Source organism: Panulirus ornatus, chromosome 20, assembly GCF_036320965.1.
Source record: "Panulirus ornatus isolate Po-2019 chromosome 20, ASM3632096v1, whole genome shotgun sequence".
NCBI classification, from domain to species: Eukaryota; Metazoa; Arthropoda; class Malacostraca; order Decapoda; family Palinuridae; genus Panulirus; species Panulirus ornatus.
The window spans coordinates 10256733-10274965 of record NC_092243.1 but is presented as its reverse complement, the minus strand read 5'-3'; the positions used below and the strand labels follow the sequence as shown (position 1 = coordinate 10274965).

The 18233-nt window shown below is 44.9% G+C and overlaps 1 protein-coding gene across 2 annotated transcripts in view; it reads left to right on the top strand.

Moving 5' to 3' along the window:
• Positions 1-12074: 12074 nt before the first annotated feature.
• The window catches only part of LOC139755912 (uncharacterized), a 68151-nt gene continuing 61992 nt past the window's right edge, over positions 12075-18233 (top strand). The window contains exon 1 of one of the 2 annotated variants that reach the window (XM_071674659.1): positions 12075-12154. The gene's annotated coding sequence lies outside the window, so the exon portion shown is untranslated. Of the gene's footprint in view, positions 12294-18233 lie in introns of both variants that reach the window. The other variant, XM_071674661.1, reaches the window with a different exon arrangement.

Sequence of the window (18233 nt, the reverse complement as noted above, 5' to 3'; positions counted from 1 at the left end):
GCAACTGACCTCCACGCCCCATGCTGCACCAGAGCAACAGGCCTCCACGCCCCATGCTGCACCAGAGCGACAGGCCTCCACGCCCCATGCTGCACCAGAGCAACAGGCCTCCACGCCCCATGCTGCACCAGAGCGACAGGCCTCCACGCCCCATGCTGCACCAGAGCAACTGACCTCCACGCCCCATGCTGCACCAGAGCGACAGGCCTCCACGCCCCATGCTGCACCAGAGCGACAGGCATCCACGCCCCATGCTGCACCAGAGCAACAGGCCTCCACGCCCCATGCTGCACCAGAGCGACAGGCCTCCACGCCCCATGCTGCACCAGAGCGACAGGCATCCACGCCCCATGCTGCACCAGAGCGACAGGTCTCCACGCCCCATGCTGCACCAGAGCGACAGGCCTCCACGCCCCATGCTGCACCAGAGCGACAGGCATCCACGCCCCATGCTGCACCAGAGCGACAGGTCTCCACGCCCCATGCTGCACCAGAGCGACAGGCCTCCACGCCCCATGCTGCACCAGAGCGACAGGCATCCACGCCCCATGCTGCACCAGAGCGACAGGTCTCCACGCCCCATGCTGCACCAGAGCGACAGGCCTCCACGCCCCATGCTGCACCAGAGCGACAGGCCTCCAGGCCCCATGCTGCACCAGAGCGACAGGTCTCCACGCCCCATGCTGCACCAGAGCGACAGGCCTCCACGCCCCATGCTGCACCAGAGCGACAGGCCTCCACGCCCCATGCTGCACCAGAGCGACAGGCATCCACGCCCCATGCTGCACCAGAGCGACAGGCCTCCACGCCCTATGCTGCACCAGAGCCACAGGCCTCCACGCCCCATGCTGCACCAGAGCCACACCCCCGCCTGCAGCATCTGGACCAGACACCAACATGCCCCTATAACATCAGGGCCACACACCTTTATCCAACACCACGGGCCACTCACCCGCATCCATTTCCAGGGCCACACTCCCATCCCCTTACAGAACTAGGGCCACACACTCTCCGGTAGAATCAGGGCCACACACTCTCCTGTAGAATCAGGGCCACACTCCCTTCTCCCTACAGCACCAGGGCCACATTCCCCCACAGTACCAGGGGCCACACTCCCCCTGCAGTACCAGGGCCACACTCCCCCTGCAGTACCAGGGCCACACTCCCTTCTCCTTACAGCACCAGGGCCACATTCCCCCACAGTACCAGGGGCCACATTCCCCCACAGTACCAGGGGCCACACTCCCCCTGCAGTACCAGGGCCACATTCCCCCACAGTACCAGGGGCCACACTCCCCCTGCAGCACCAGCCCCCCCCCCCCACCATACACACACACACACACACACACACACACACACACACATTGCACATTCACTCTTCCCGTTTTCTTTGCCAAGGTCAGTCTTTGTCCAGCACACCTGCGTGATGTTGGAGGGCGGGCGGGAGAGGCGTTGGAGGAGGGAAGGAGTGGTGTTGGAGGAGAGAAGGAAGTATTGTAGGTAGCAAGGGACGGTGGCGCTGTCCGAGGCTCCAGAGTCGTGGTGGCGTTGGAGATGATGGTGGTGGTGGTGTTGGAGGTGATAGCGTTGGAGGAAGAAGACCTTACGGTCGACCCTCCCCCTTCAAAACATAGGGGCAACGGGGTCATTCATCCCTCCCAAAGATCTCCCTCAAAAATTTATCGTAGGATGAGTAAACATGACTTGAGTACCTTCACTCATCATCTCGAGATGAACGACTCATCCACATAAGTTAAATCTATCACTTAAGTGGTAATAAACCAACCAACTGATTATCATAAACCATCCACTTGGATAAACCAGCCAGCTGGGGTAGGATGAGCTAGTGACATTCAGTGTGATAAACCAACCAGATGAATATGGTAAACCAGTCATTTAATGTCAATAAACCTACCCACTGTGTTTGATAAACCTAACGATTCTCTTGTGTTAAACCGAATTTAAGATTGCATTAAACCAGTCATGTGAGTACCAGAAACCAACCACTGCATTACGTAAACCTACCAGTTCTAAAACATTAGGATAAACCAACCACTTTAATGCGCAAACCAACCACTTGAAAAAGATATGAATAAACCAACAACTTCAGTACTTAAACCAACCACTTCAAAAAGATATGAATAAACCAACCAATTCAAAAAGACACGAACAAACTAACCACTTCCATACGTAAACCAACCTTGAAAAAATGAATAAACCAACCACTTCAATACTTAAACCAACCACCTTAAAAAGATATGAACAAACAAACCACTTCAAAAAATTTGAATAAACCAACCACTTCAAGAGGTAAACCAACAATTTCAAAAAGATATGAACAAACTGATCATTTTAATACGTAAACCAACCACTTTAAAAAGGTATGAGTAACCCAATCACTTCAATGGTATACTAACCACTTTTGATTAAATAAAAGATAGTACAACCAACCACTTCATTACGTAAACCAACCACTTCATTACGTAAACCAACCACTTCTGCCCAGGTAGATAAACCAATCGCTTACACAGCATAAACCAGAGGCCAGTGAGAGTGTAGGAGGTGTTACACAAACCAGAGGCCAGTGAGAGTGTAGGAGATGTTACACAAACCAGAGGCCAGTGAGAGTGTGGGGGGGTGATACACAAAATAAACCAGAGGCCAGTGAGAGTGTAGGAGGTGTTACACAACATAAACCAGAGGCCAGTGAGAGTGTAGGGAGTGTACTTAATGCCTATTGATTCCCAAGTCCCTCATGTGTGTGAGGGTGTGTGAGTGAGCACGAGACAGACCCCTCCTCATATATGAATGTTGAGGCGTGGATGTCTTCCTCATACGATATGAGTGTGAATGGGGTCCTTAATGAGGTCCTCATATATAATTCTTTTTTCTTTCATACTATTCGCCATTTCCCACGTTAGCGAGGTAGCGTTAAGAACAGAGGACTGGCCCTTTGAGGGAATATCCTCACCTGGCCCTCTTCTCTGTTCCTTCTTTTGGAAAATTAAAAAAAAACAAGAAAAAAAACGAGAGGGGAGGATTTCCAGCCCCCCGCTCCCTCCCCTTTTAGTCACCTTCTACGACACGCAGGGAATACGTGGGAAGTGTTCTTTCTCCCCTATCCCCCATATATATCACATGACAGCTACAGACTGAGTGTGAACTAATGGGGCCTTTGTTGTCTTTTCCTAGCGCTACCTCGCACACATGAAAAGGGGAGGGGGTTTTTTATTCCATGTGTGGCGAGGTGGCGATGGGAATGAATAAAGGCAGACAATATGAATTATGTACATGTGTATATATGTATATGTCTGTGTGTGTATGTATATACATGTATACGTTGAGATGTATAGGTATGTATACTTGCGTGTGTGTGGACGTGTATGTATATACATGTGTATGTGCGGTGGGTTGGGCCATTCTTTCGTCTGTTTCCTTGCGCTACCTCGCTAACGCGGGAGACAGCGACATAGCAAAACTAAATAAATAAGTAATAACATATATATGACTGTGCCAGGCCTCGTATACTGACCTATAAGCTAGTCACCCCCAGTCCTCATGAATCACTCCTCATGGCTAACAGCAATACCAGAGTGACCGAAGTTATGATGAAAATAAGTGCTGGTCCACCTGTGGCTCAGGAAAAAATGGCAGGTTGATAATACAGAGCAAGTGCGAATTTCCCCGTCCGCAGCGTGACGTAATTCCTTCTTCGGTGCTTTCTGCTTCCCTGTGTGTGTGTGTGTGTGCGTGTGTGTGTGGCTTTCGTGAGTGGTTGCTCTTGTTTTTATGGGAAGAGTTTTACACACACACGCGTATGTATATATATATATATATATATATATATATATATATATATATATATATATATATATATATATATATATATATATATTTGTCATTAACTATTTGTGCTGTGCGGCGAGGGAGGAACAGTTTCTTAAACCCTCTGTACCACCATTCACCATTCATAGCTTCTGTACGCTGTCCACACTCACACATTCATCACTCATTTCATTCCATTTATCCACCATTCTCCTGTAACACGTCTCTTGCTTAATTTGATGTTATGTCTTCTGGTTGTTCTATCCTTATATCTTTCGAAAAACTGTTCACTGTCTACGTCATCTCAGTCTAAAAACCTAAAGTTTGTGATCGCCTCACCCCTGGCTCTTCTCTCTTCCATGACGGGTTAGTTTAAGGCATCTAACCTCATATAAGTATACACTCGTGTATGTGCCTATTTTTATATACGTATAGATGACTGCACCACGGTATACAACAAAATCACTACGTCAAACAGGATGTAAATGTTTATGGCGTATATGTATAGCCACGAGTGTATATGTATATGAATGGAACCCACTCTAGCAAGTATATGTAGGTGTGAGTGAGATGTGTACATTGCGCCATGCGAGCAGACATGGTGATACATGGTCATCCTTAGGAGCGTAGGATCGCTGAACACCACAGTGAGAACCACTGTGAAAAATATATATATACATATAGGTCAGTCACCGATCCTTCCCGTTTTCTTTTCCTGACACCACAAGTCTCATTGATGATGAAGGCAAATTTTGAGGGTTAGAAAATGTACACAGGTGACGCAAAAGATGATGGGATATATATTGATATATTGTGATAATGGGGAAAGATAGAAAGAAAAAGAGCTAAGATTATGGCCAAGGGGTTGGTCACAACGGGAATTGGTCAGGTCACAACGGGAGGGTGATCACAACGGGGAGGGAGGGAGGAGCAGGGGGTGTAGTCACAACGGGAGGTCGGTATTAACGGAGGACCAGTTACGTGACGCCTGGTCCAGGTAATGATAAAATAAATAAGAAAACGGGAGACTAGAAATCAACGCAAGGACAGCAAACAACGGAAAGCACAACGGAAAGCCGTAACCAACGGGAGATAACGGGTAGAAGCAACAGACAACGAGTACATGACTTATAATAAGACGATGTGTGTCAATTCTATACAGAATTGGAAGTCTAAGTGTGTTTTGGGGGATCCAATTTCAACAGACTCTCTCGTTACTCTTTGCCGTTTCCCGCATTAGCGAGGTAGCGCTAAGAACAGAGGACAGAGCCTTTGAGGGAATATCCTCACTTGGCCCCTTTCTCTGCTTACCTTTTGGAAAATTAAAAAAAAAAAAAAAGAAAACGAGATGGGAAGATTTCCAGCCCCCAGCTCCCTCCCCTTTTAGTCCCACGCATTCCCCGCGTGTCGTAGAAGGCGATTAAAGGGGACGGGAGCAGGGGGCCAGAAACCCTCCCCTCCTTGTATTTTAACTTTCTAAAAGGGGAAACAGAAGGAGGAGTCACGCGGGGAGTGCTCATCCTCCTCGAAGGCTCAGATTGTGGTGTCTAAATGTGTGTGGATGTAACCAAGATGAGATAAAAAGAGAGACAGGTAGTGTGTTTGAGGAAAGGAACCTGGATGTTTTGGCTCTGAGTGAAACGAAGCTCAAGGGAGAAAGGGGAAGAGTGGTTTGGGAATGTTTTGGGAGTAAAGTCAGGGGTTGGTGAGAGGACAAGAGCAAAGGAAGGAGTAGCACTACTCCTGAAACAGGAGTTGTGGGAATTTGTGATAGAGTGTAAGAAAGGAAACTCTAGATTGATATGGGTAAAACTGAAAGTGGATGGAGAAAGATGGGTGATTATTGGTGCCTATGGACCTGAACTCGAGAAGAAAGACCATGAGAGGCTACTTTTCCTTAAACAAGTTAAACATTTAGCGATATAAAAAAACGCAATCCATGATGCTGATATCGAGCAATTAAAACTTAGCAAGAACTGAAAGCTTGAGAGACGGTGCGGGACAATGAAGTAAGAAAAAGACAATATATTCTACAGAGTAATACGGAATTACGCAAAGGAAAATATATGACGAGTGTTAGGAAATATGTAAACTATTTAATGGAGGAAAAGAAAATTTCAATCGTCCTTGAAAAGGAAAATGAATTCATAAACAAATGCAAAAGAATTCAAACAACAATACGCCATTGGGTCCTTTCCAACATGTTTGTGACACTGAATGATATCAGAAACTCTTAAAACAGTGAGGTTAATGTTTGAAGGCATTTAGATGACTAAAAGAGAATAACGGCAAAATTGTCATCTTCACTACAAAAGTCTATTATTTTCCCACAGGACCCAAATGAGCTTTAACGAAGAGCAGAGCACCACCACCACCACCTCCTCACCCCATGCTTGACCCATCCTAATCAATCGTGGCGCAAATCCAGAACCGAGTACTTGGCGAGCAAAACGCCTACCACCTCCATCCAACCAAGACAGACCTGGAATGACAATCACACCACCACGATTCAACATCACCCCTACATCCCTACACCACCACAGCCACCACCACCACACGACCGACGGTGCTACCACCCACTTATCGCATGTAAACTATCATAACAAAACACTCCAAACTGCACCAGAAATTATATGAATATACACAAGTACAAAAAAAGAGAAAAAACGCAATCAGTGATTCAAAACTCAGTCCAAATGAGTCCACATCTCGCTGTCAATAGAGAGATGTGGGAGAAAGAGATAGGGGAGAAAGAATACTTCCCACGTATTCCCTGCGTGTCGAGGAAGGCGACTCAAAGGGGAGGGAGCGGGGGGCTGGAAATCCTCCCCTCCCGTTTTAATTTTTCCAAAACAAGTGTGGATATTCCCTCTAAGGCTCAGTCCGCTGTTCTTAACGCTATCTCACTTATGCGGGATATGGCATATATATATATATATATATATATATATATATATATATATATATATATATATATATATATATATATATATATATATATATTGTTTACTCGTTCAGAAATTGAAATACAAGGAGGGGATGGTTTCCAGCCCCTCGTTCCTGCCCTTTTTAGTCGCCTCTTACGACACGCGGGGGAAGACGCAGGCCATTTCCTTTCCTTTTTTCCTCTTTACCTGAGCAGTGCAGACATGGCTGGTGGGGACATTGAGGAAATAGGCGAGATGTCAACACTTCCGTTTGACCGTCTGGTCTTGGATCAGCCCCACACAGACGTCGAGAGTGGAAGCTGAGATGGAAATGCCTGATCCTATGTGTACATGGGTCCTTGTATATGTGATCCAGTGTATACATGGTTCCATGTGTACTTGGTCCAGTGTATACATGGTCCCTGTTATACATGCTTCCTTCTCTGTATGGTTTATTGTGTTCATGGCTCCTTTTTAGACATATTCTCTTGTATGTATGGGGCAATGTATAAATGATCCCTTTCATACATGGTTCGATGTATACATGGTCCCATGTATACATGACTGTCAATAAAAGTATTCACATGATCGCAGGTCATGATTTTCAGAGAGGCTTACGAATGTCATATGTGAAGCTGCTTGTATAAGAGGATGCTACATACACACACACACACACACACACACACACACACACACAAAGTATAAAGAACAACACTAAATCTCAAAGAAATACTAAAAGGCGATCCATTCAGGCGAGACGGAATGGGAAGAGTAATTACAGGAAACAATTACACAACTCTCAATCCTCCAAATAATAAACCAAAACAAGTATAGAAAAAAAAAAGATATATAACAATGAGGAACGAATCCAAGGAATGTGAATGAAGCAGTACAACGCGCGCACAGTTCGAAGACGTGGGAAAAGTTCGAATAACGGGAAATTCCACTTTTAAGGAGAAATACCGGGAAATAACGAGATTCTTATAGAGATAAAGGGGGATCGTGGAGACCCAGAGTTCTTCGACCGTATACGAGAGCATTTCCTATACCACCATGCCTCACTGAGCACACGAGAATCAGAGGGACCGATATGTTATCTTGATCTTATCGAACTGCGTCGCGAATGAAGACGTCAAGATACATGATATGCAGACGATGACAACCCACTGGCTTTTTTGAATTGGACAACAAGATACATGATATGCCGACGATGACAACCCACTGGCTTTTTTGACTTGGACAACAAGATACATGATATGCCGACGATGACAACCCATTGGCTTTTTTGAATTTGGACAACAAGGTACATGATATGCAGACGATGACAACCCATTGGCTTTTTTGAATTGGACAACAAGATACATGATATGCCGACGATGACAACCCATTGGCTTTTTTGAATTTGGACAAGATACATGATATGCAGACGATGACAACCCATTGGCTTTTTTGAATTGGACAACAAGATACATGATATGCCGACGATGACAACCCATTGGCTTTTTTGAATTTGGGCAACAAGATACATGATATGCAGACGATGACAACCCATTGGCTTTTTTGAATTGGACAACGTGGTCTACGATGACAGACGAAGATCAGAGAGGAAGCCAAGTTCAGAGGAGATTATGATGGTTGGAAACACGAAATTAAACAATATCCACAAGAACTAACATTGGGGTATAAAGTTCCATAGATCATTCTGATAGAAAGTTCTGCGAAACGCACACAAAAAAAAAAGGGTTTAGAAATAGGGTGACTTTACTCGCTAATACAGAGGGAAGGTTAGATTATAAAAGGAAGAGATATGACTCCATTAAAGATGTCAAAAAACAAAAGAAATCAGGGATATACTCTGTGGGAAATACAGGCTGCACAGCAGCTAATTCAGCTTTTTGAGAAAGACATATGAGAGCAAGGAAAGACGACAGCAAAATTAGGAAATAAAAGACTTCGAAAAGATTAATGTGGACGAGGCAGGAGGAGATAACCCGAAACTTTTCGATAAATTCAAGAGGATTCGAGTGGAAAAAAGCAGGTGATTAGGGTGAGGGATTTAGAGAAGAGGAGGAGGAGGAGGAGGAGTAGTAGGGGAGGATGTGAAGATATGCAGGAAAAGTGAAAGGCACGATAGCTCCAAGACCAATGAGATAGAATTGGGGAAGAAGGGTCTCGGAAACCACTGAAATGATCAGGAAGGACATTCTCAGCCTCCTAAAGGGGCTTTGACCAGTGTGAAATCTCTTTAATATGTTCTGAGAAAGAGTGGAGATACGCTTGGCAGACGTCTTGAAATATTGTCCAGCATATTAGAAAGTAGAAGAAAGCATATACCTTGCCTATCTTTAAGAAAGGAGATAGCAAAATTGCGCAGAACTTCAGACCAAAGTCTCTAATAAGCGTGGCCTGTATAGCACTGAAAATGATTAACAACAATGATAAAAATGCTTGCAAAGGAAGGATGACTTAAGTCGGAGACAAACACGGATTTAAGGAAGAGGTCTTATGCATCAAATCTCTTTGATTTACTTCTATGAGAGAGTGCTCTTTTTTAGACAAAAGAAAAAAGGATAGTGAGATTATATGTTCTTGTACTGCCAGCGAGCGTTTGACACTATACCACACAGAAGGTTGGTAAGGAAGTCGGATTTCAAAGGGTCTGTTCCGATACCACTGCTCCCTTCGATCTACGTAGAGGAAATGCAAGAAGCACTAGGCTCACACTTGACTATGTTTGCGGATGAATGTCAGGGTCGTCATCAAAGTAAAGAACTCTAAGGATTGCATTAACTTACAAGGGGACCTAAACAAACAGACCCCCCAAAAAAAATTACTTGCATTAATGAAATTCGACCTTAGTAAACGTAAAGCAAGGGAGATGAAATTTCAGACAGCGAAAGAAGGCTTCGATACGAGTATTATTTAGAAGAAAAAATAACTTGCAGGAATATGTACGTGAGAGTAACCTGGAATTCGTCACTGTAGTAAACCTGTCGCCTGTGTTCCATCTTAGCAGAACTCAGAAAGGCACCAGTTGTCTGCTGGCATGTGATTGAATCACCTTTGATTGAAATGATCAAGGAACTGTTCTACAGACTGCTCACAGCGTCTCTTTGCCCATAGCTGGGATATGCTTCTCAAGTTTGGTCACCGCACTTAAAGAAGCGCAGAGAACTAATAGAGAAGGTTCAGAGGAGGAAACAAAAAAAAAAGGGGTAGTACCATAAACCTGCCCATCATGGAAGAGAGAAGAGGAAGGGGTGACTTAATCAAAACCTTTAAGTCTTAAACCAGTTTGATGATATCGATCGTGAATTTATTTCTTTTCGAAAGATGCAATAAATGAACGACCAAAGGGCCATGATATAAATCTACACAACAAAATCGTAAAAGGAAATGTATAGAAATATTTCTTACTACACAGCAGTAGTGACTGAACGGAATAGAGAGCGAGTTATGACACAGCGAACATGGACAGCATAAAGACCTTACAAAGAAATTGTATGATAGTACAGAAAGCTCAAGAGACGTGGCCCCAAGGGTATACAACTCCTTCCCAGCACGTTACCAACAGGTAATAATACGCGTACATGTGGGCCCGTGCGTGCGTTGCTGGTGTGTGTACAGACATGGACGAGGTACATACATAAAGGCGAGCGTGGATTACTGTCCTCCCCATATACAACATACACTCAAGCATATATACTCACAAGTCTCCCCTTTACATGCTGTGTATACCCACAAGACTTCAGGGGTACACTCTCTCCACTTTGTCATTCAGTTTACACCCTAAAATGGAGGATGTAGACTGTTCAGTGCTTTCCTTTTTAATGGAATTGTATTACTTGTTTTCTGTATGGTGAGAGAGGCCAGGTGAAGGGCGATGGTTGTATGAGGTGTTGGGAGTGTGCCTGGGTGAAGGGTTCGGGTAGTGAGAGCTCGTGGGAGAGTGACAGTGGAGAGGTTGGTGGTGAGAGGCACTGGGGGAGAGTTTTTCCTTTTTAAGGATCCTGTGAAGGATAAGACGGTGTTGGAAGGACCCAGAGATTGAAGGATTTATAATAAGACAGACTTGCTAAAAGATTGTCTAAAAGCCTTGATTCCTACACGACAGGATCCGGTCTAATTCGGATTCTCTCTACGAACAGTGATACATACAGTCCTTTAGACGGTAAGTTACCATACAATACTTATAGAGGCAGGTCTATCTAGCCTAAATGACGAAAATTGACAATGATTATTTCTCTCATTCAAGTCAGACTCCTTGGAAATTGATTAGAATATAACATATCACCTACATGAAAGTCTACTTCCCTGGGGGTAACTGAGAAATAATATCTCTCTTCATTTAACTATTCAGCAATAGATAATCTTATGTTCAAACGAGTTAGACAAACACCCTCGATAAGGAAGTCCAGAGAAACATGTGTAGATATCAGTGGTGTATAATCCTCGCGCCTTTCCCTTTTACTTGAGAACGTGGGTGTCAGTGTGATAAGACTTCATCAGACGTCACCTCTGGGTGTTACCTAATGAGTCACTAAGCAACTGGTTTGGTCAGGGTCCTTTCCACGGAACGCGGGGCGAGTCACAGCGATCGAGGAAGGAAGGAGGGAGGGAGGGACGGTGGCGTAGCTCTCTAAGGAGGTAGGTAGGTCCTTCTCCTGTTCACCACACTCGAGCACGAGTCATAGCTATCTAGGAGGGAGAGAGGGAGGGAGGGAGGCGTAGCTCCCTTAGGAGGTAGGTAGGTCCTTCTCCTGTTTACCACACTCGAGCACGAGTCATAGCTATCTAGGAGGGAGGGAGGGAGGCGTAGCTCTCTAGGTTTGGTCTTTCTCCTGTTCACCACAGTCACGCACCTGTGGTTACTTCGTACCTACACGTCCAGTACGAAGGTATTTCAGAATTGTGTGTGTGTGTGTGTGTGTGTGTGTGTGTGTGTGTGTGTGTGTGTGTGTGTGTGTTGGTCCCCAGCGTTCATTGCAACACTGGACGACCTTTGGCAAAGCTACCTTCTCTAGTAGTGTGGTATATACTTTCCGGTGGAAAGATTTACAGTCATTTGACAACAAATACTTTCCCCCTTCGATTCCCGCAGCCAGCTGGGTCAATGGCGGGCAGAAAAATGGGCGATTACCGCCACCGAACCGATCGATTGGAATGAAATATAGGACGTGGTCTGTATCACTCCCGAGGAATTAGATTGAATGAATGGCTTGGGAAACTCGTGAAATATTCGCATGAAACAGAACAACCCCCCCCTCTGGTGCGCGCGCGCGCGGGGCAGGCAGGCGAACGCTGGCAGACCCCGTCTCAAAACTCGAGGCTCCGACGGCCTTGTGGTCTAGTGTGTCTGTGGACGCCGCGGAAGGTGGAGTCTACCCGTCTCTCTTGTGAAGGTTTGCGTCACGTGCTTCTGTTGATACGGTGGCGGGGAAGGGAGAGGCGAGTTACGGTGGTGTCTCTGTGTGTGACGTTAGTGTAGTGCATTCGCGAGTGGACACGGTGTTACGGTAGATGTATTGTTGATGTGAGAAGGTAAGTAGCATTCATTGAAAGAAAAACGTATGATCTTATGAGAATAATAGCAGGTCTTCCTTCTGCTTCTCGTGTCGGACTGAGGATGTGATCAACAATTTTCACCTGTCGAAGTTACGGTCGAAAAGGAGGGATTTATAGACTTCTAATTTATTATATTTATAGACACATCCACTGATTCGAAGTATACAAGGAAGTTAACGTGATGTGGTTTGTAGAAGGAGTTCGTTGACTATCTGAAACGCCAAGGTTCGAATCCTCCTCGTATACAGTACACTTCCAGCAGTAACGCCTCGCTGGGAACAGTTAATATCTAATACATTTTTTAAAGTCATCTCATCGAGTGTTTGCTTCGGGTCACTCCTTGGTGTATGGATCCGAACTCCACCAGTCTTAAGGCCGACGATGTGTGTTTAGAAATGATCGAACGTCTGTTAAATAGGATCATTAATAGTGAAGGATCTATGGCTCCCTTCAGTGGGAACTGAAGGTAAATGAGTGGAAGTGACGGTAAATGTTGAGTGGTCCTGGGAACTGAAGGTAAATGTTGAGTGGTCCTGGGAACTGAGGGTAAATGTTGAGTGGTCCTGGGAACTGAAGGTAAATATTGAGTGGTCCTGGGAACTGAAGGTAAATATTGAGTGGTCCTGGGAACTGAGGGTAAATGTTGAGTGGTCACAAACAATAAACTTCACTGAAGTTCTAGATTTTGCGGGAAATGTATAACGTTTCCTCAGATTTACATAAATTTCCTCAACTTTTTACATGTGAGTGACTAGGAAGGTTTGCACGGAGCTGTAACCCAGCAAGGCAAGCGTCTGTAGGTAAATACCTAAGGCAAGGTCGAATCGAACTAGGGCAAGACCTCAGCTCCTCGTATATCGCCCTGGACTCATGGAGGAAACTATCTTATGTTTATATTCAACCATATTATCGCATCCATAAAGATAATGTGTAGATATTGGCGATAACAATAACCAATAATCTTATCTGATAAGTAATGTATAGACGGAGATTCTAATGATGCTTATGGTCTAATTCATTGCATGGATAATGGACGCTGAAATGTGTGTGTGTGTGTGTGTGTGTGTGTGTGTGTGTGTGTGTGTGTGTGTGTGTGTGTGTGTGTGTGTGTGTGTGTGGGTGGGGGGGAGGGGGGACCCGGCAGATATGACAGAAAGGACGGCTCGTGCTGCTAGACAGATGTCTGATAGTGCCAGACAGGACGGCTCGTGCTGCTAGACAGATGTCTGATAGTGCCAGACAGGACGGCTCGTAATGCTAGACAGATGTCAGATAGTGCCAGACAGGACGGCTCGTGCTGCTAGACAGATGTCTGATAGTGCCACACATATGCCCTAACGCACAACTTCCTCCTTGACCGTTCCATTACAGCAGTCGGTAGTGGGGCGATTTCCTCCTCTTATCCCACCAAGGCTGGTGTCCCTCAGGGTCCTCTCCTATCACCTACTGTCTTTCTTCTCTCAGTAAATGATCTCCTCTGTTCAACTTCCAATCCTGCTTACTCTTACAGTAATAATTCCACTTCACACACACACACACACACACACACACACACACACACACACACACTTCTCATCTCATTGCCCCTCCCTTCCTCACTGAAATACTCGTTCTCTTTCTCGTACTGAACACATTTCCTCTCACAGTGCAAGCACCACGGAATAAGGAAATATTAACATGGTTAAATTCAATCATATTACGACGTAGTATATTCCTATATCCCTCTCTTAAGTGACAACCTTTTCCTTCAGTTCAGTTTCAAAAGATCACAATTCAGCGCTGTGATAACATAAACATGTTAGGCAATGTCCATATCCTCGACTCTGTCCTCCTGGTAACAAACCCAGGTCGTCAATATGGCAAAGTCTGCCTCCCAAAAGCTAGGGGGTCATGTGTAAATGCCACAATCATTCTTTATCTTATTTTCTTCGCGTGTGAACAATTGTTTCTCACCCGACAAGGTTTTATTCGACCTAGAATGGAGCACTGCTCACATATCTCGGGTGGGTCTTCGTCCGCCTTTCTATTCGCCAGAGGGGAATCAAAAGTCTTCCGTCTCAATCACTAGCCAGGTATCACCTCTCTCTCTCTCTCTCTCTCTCTCTCTCTCTTTAACCATCCCTTTCTTCATGTCCAACGTAATGCTGCTGCCCCTCTCCCTCGTCCACCGGTGTTATGTATACAGGTTACTACATCCATGATTTGTTTGCATATATCACCGCCACCAAGGCTTGGACCTCGAGGCCCGTGGCTGGCTGCTTATTCCCATAGTTTTTTTTGTGTGTGGACATGGGCCACACGAGGATTGACCGTTATGATAATTCCTTCTTTCCTCGAGCAGCGAAGTTATGGAAACCTATTTGTTCTTTCATCCATCCCTCTTCCTATACCCTTTTTCTCCGTTAAGAGTCAAGTGTCAAAGCACCTGCGGAGCCATGATTAATTTCTTCAGTTTCGTTGCTGTTACTGTTTTTTCCCCTTTCATCCGAAATGGCTTTGTTCAGCGCATGTTTTGCTCAAGTCATGTTGGTCACTATAAAAGAGGCGGCGCATGATGCCAGGCAGACTGTAGGTGGAGAGGTTGGGTCTAAAGCCATGTTGTGTGGGAGACCGGGGTATCTAGCGGGATTCCAATGAGGATCAATTTTCCAAAGGGTTTGGACATCGAAGACAAAAGTGATTTAGGGCAGAAAGAGGAGGAGGAGTCTGGTGGGAGAGTGATTTAGGACTGGCATTATGTTGGCAAGTTTCAGATGCGAGGGATTTTGTTGTGTAGTCAGAGGGATTGAAGCGTCTGGACATACGTATGTTCATCTATATTTGCTTCAGACTCCTTTCTTGAAAGGATCCTGAAGGTTATTCTAAGACCACTTGCCCAGGAGATTGTGCATCTCCAGGGGAAGTGATGGACTCATTCGGAGTGAGAGGGTCTTTGAGGTGACTGTACTCCCAATGATACAGCTTCCCTAACGGTGACTTTTCACTTGTGGTGTATCCTTTTGCAGCCGAAGTCCGTTAACAGACAGACACATACACACACACACACACACACACATACATATATATATATATATATATATATATATATATATATATATATATATATATATATATATATATATATATATATATATATATATATATATATATTCACCGTTTCCCGTGTGACAGGTAGGACCGGGAACAAAGAAAGGCTACATTCGCTCACATCCATTCTCTAGCTGTCATGTGTAATGCGTCGAAACCAAAACTCCCTATCCATAACCAGGCCCCAAAGGCCTTTCCATGGTTTATCCCGGATGCTTCACATGCCCTGGTTCAATCCGCTGACAGCACGTCGACCCCAGTATACCACATCCTTCCAATTCACTCTATCTCGTGCATGCCTTTCAACCCCCCCCCCCCCCCCCCCCCCCCCCCAATGTTCAGGCACCCATCGCTCAAAAAATTTTTCACTCCATCCTTCCCTTACCAATTTGGCCTCCTCTTCTCCTTGTTCCCTCTACTTCTGATACATATATCCTCTTTGTCAACCTTTCCCCACTCATCCTCTCCATATGTCTAAACCATTTCAGCACACACTTTTCTGCTCTGTCAGCCACACCCTTCTCATTACCACACTTCTCTCTTACCCTTTCATTACTTACTCGATCAAACCACCTCACACCACATATTGTCCTCAAACATTTCATTTCCAACACAGCCACCTTCCTCCACACACTCTTGTCTATAGCACATACCATTCATCCAAATAACGTCGCTGGGACTGCTATACCTTTAAACATACCCGGTTTCGCCCTCCACACACACGTTGTTTTAATACTCCCACAACCTTCGACTCTCATCCATTCTATGACTCACGTCCACTTCCATGGTTCCTTTTGCTGCCATGTCCACTCCCAGTATCTAAAACATTCAACTTTCCCCAAATATTCTTCATTCCAAGTCACACCCCAGCTAACTTGTCCCTCTACCGTATTAAACCTAATAACTTTGCTTTTACTCACATCTACTCCCAACTTCCTCCTTTCACATACTTCTGAATTCAAATTCTGCAGTTTTTCACAAGTATCTACCACCAGTGCTGTGTCATAAGCAAACAACTACGGACTCAGTCCCCCCTGCAAACAACTACGGACTTAGTTCCCCCTGCAAACAACTACGGACTCAGTTCCCCCTGCAAACAACTACAGACTCAGTTCCCCCTGCAAACAACTACAGACTCAGTTCCCCCTGCAAACAACTATGGACTCAATTCCCCCTGCAAACAACTGCAGACTCAATTCCCCCTGCAAACAACTATGGACTCAGTTCCCCCTCCAAACAACTATGGACGCAGTTCCCCCTGCAAACAACTATGGACTCAGTTTCCCTTACAGACTGTATATTTGCCCCTCACTTCATTACTCTTGCATTTACCTCCCTCACAACCCCACCCATTAACAAATCAAATAGCCATTGTGACATTACAAACCACTGCCGCATTCCAACCTACACCTAGAACCACTCAGTCTCCTCTCTTCGTACTCGCACACACGTCTTACACCCATGATCAGAACTTCTCACTGCTTCTAGCAGCTTTCCTCCTCCACCATGTACTCGTAAGACCTTACACATAGCATTTCTATCATCCCTATCATATACTTTCTCCAGATCCATAAATGGTACACGCAGATTCATCTGTTTCTCTAATCATTTCTCACACACATTCTTCAAAGCAAACACCTGATCCACACACCCTCTATCACTTCTGAAACCACGCTGCTCCTCCCCGATCTGATGCTCTGTACATGCCTTCACCCTCTCAATCATCACTCTCCCACGCAACTTAATAGTTGCACTCAACAAATATATACCTCTGTAAACATTAACCTGTCACCCTTAACTTTTCACAGTGGCAAGATACATGCATTCTGCCAATCCAGTGGCACCTCCTCATGGCATTCATATATATATATATATATATATATATATATATATATATATATATATATATATATATATATATATATATATATTTATGCCCGCCAGTGGTTACACCACAATCAAAAAGTCATCTTCGGCGATGCTGTATCATGATTATTAATAAGACAAAAAGAGGTAAGGTTTCTTTGAGGAATTTCTCGCTCCACAGGAGTCCATCCTTTCTCTACTCCTGCGTGGAGTGCAGCTTAAATAACGTGGGAGTGCCGTAGGGGGGATTCAGGGTTTATATGAGTAGTATGAGTACACACACACACACACACACACACATACACATGCATACATTATATATATATATATATATATATATATATATATATATATATATATATATTTTTTTTTTTTTTTTTTTTTTATACTTTGTCGCTGTCTCCCGCGTTTGCGAGGTAGCGCAAGGAAACAGACGAAAGAAATGGCCCAACCCCCCCCCCCCCCCATACACATGTACATACACACGTCCACACACACAAATATACATACCTACACACCTTTCCATGGTTTACCCCAGACGCTTCACATGCCCTGATTCACTCCACTGACAGCACGTCAACCCCTGTATACCACATCGCTCCAATTCACTCTATTCCTTGCCCTCCTTACACCCTCCTGCATGTTCAGGCCCCGATCACACAAAATCTTTTTCACTCCATCTTTCCACCTCCAATTTGGTCTCCCTCTTCTCCTCGTTCCCTCCACCTCCGACACATATATCCTCTTGGTCAATCTTTCCTCACTCATTCTCTCCATGTGACCAAACCATTTCAAAACACCCTCTTCTGCTCTCTCAACCACGCTCTTTTTATTTCCACACATCTCTCTTACCCTTACGTTACTTACTCGATCAAACCACCTCACACCACACATTGTCCTCAAACATCTCATTTCCAGCACATCCATCCTCCTGCGCACAACTCGATCCATAGGCCACGCCTC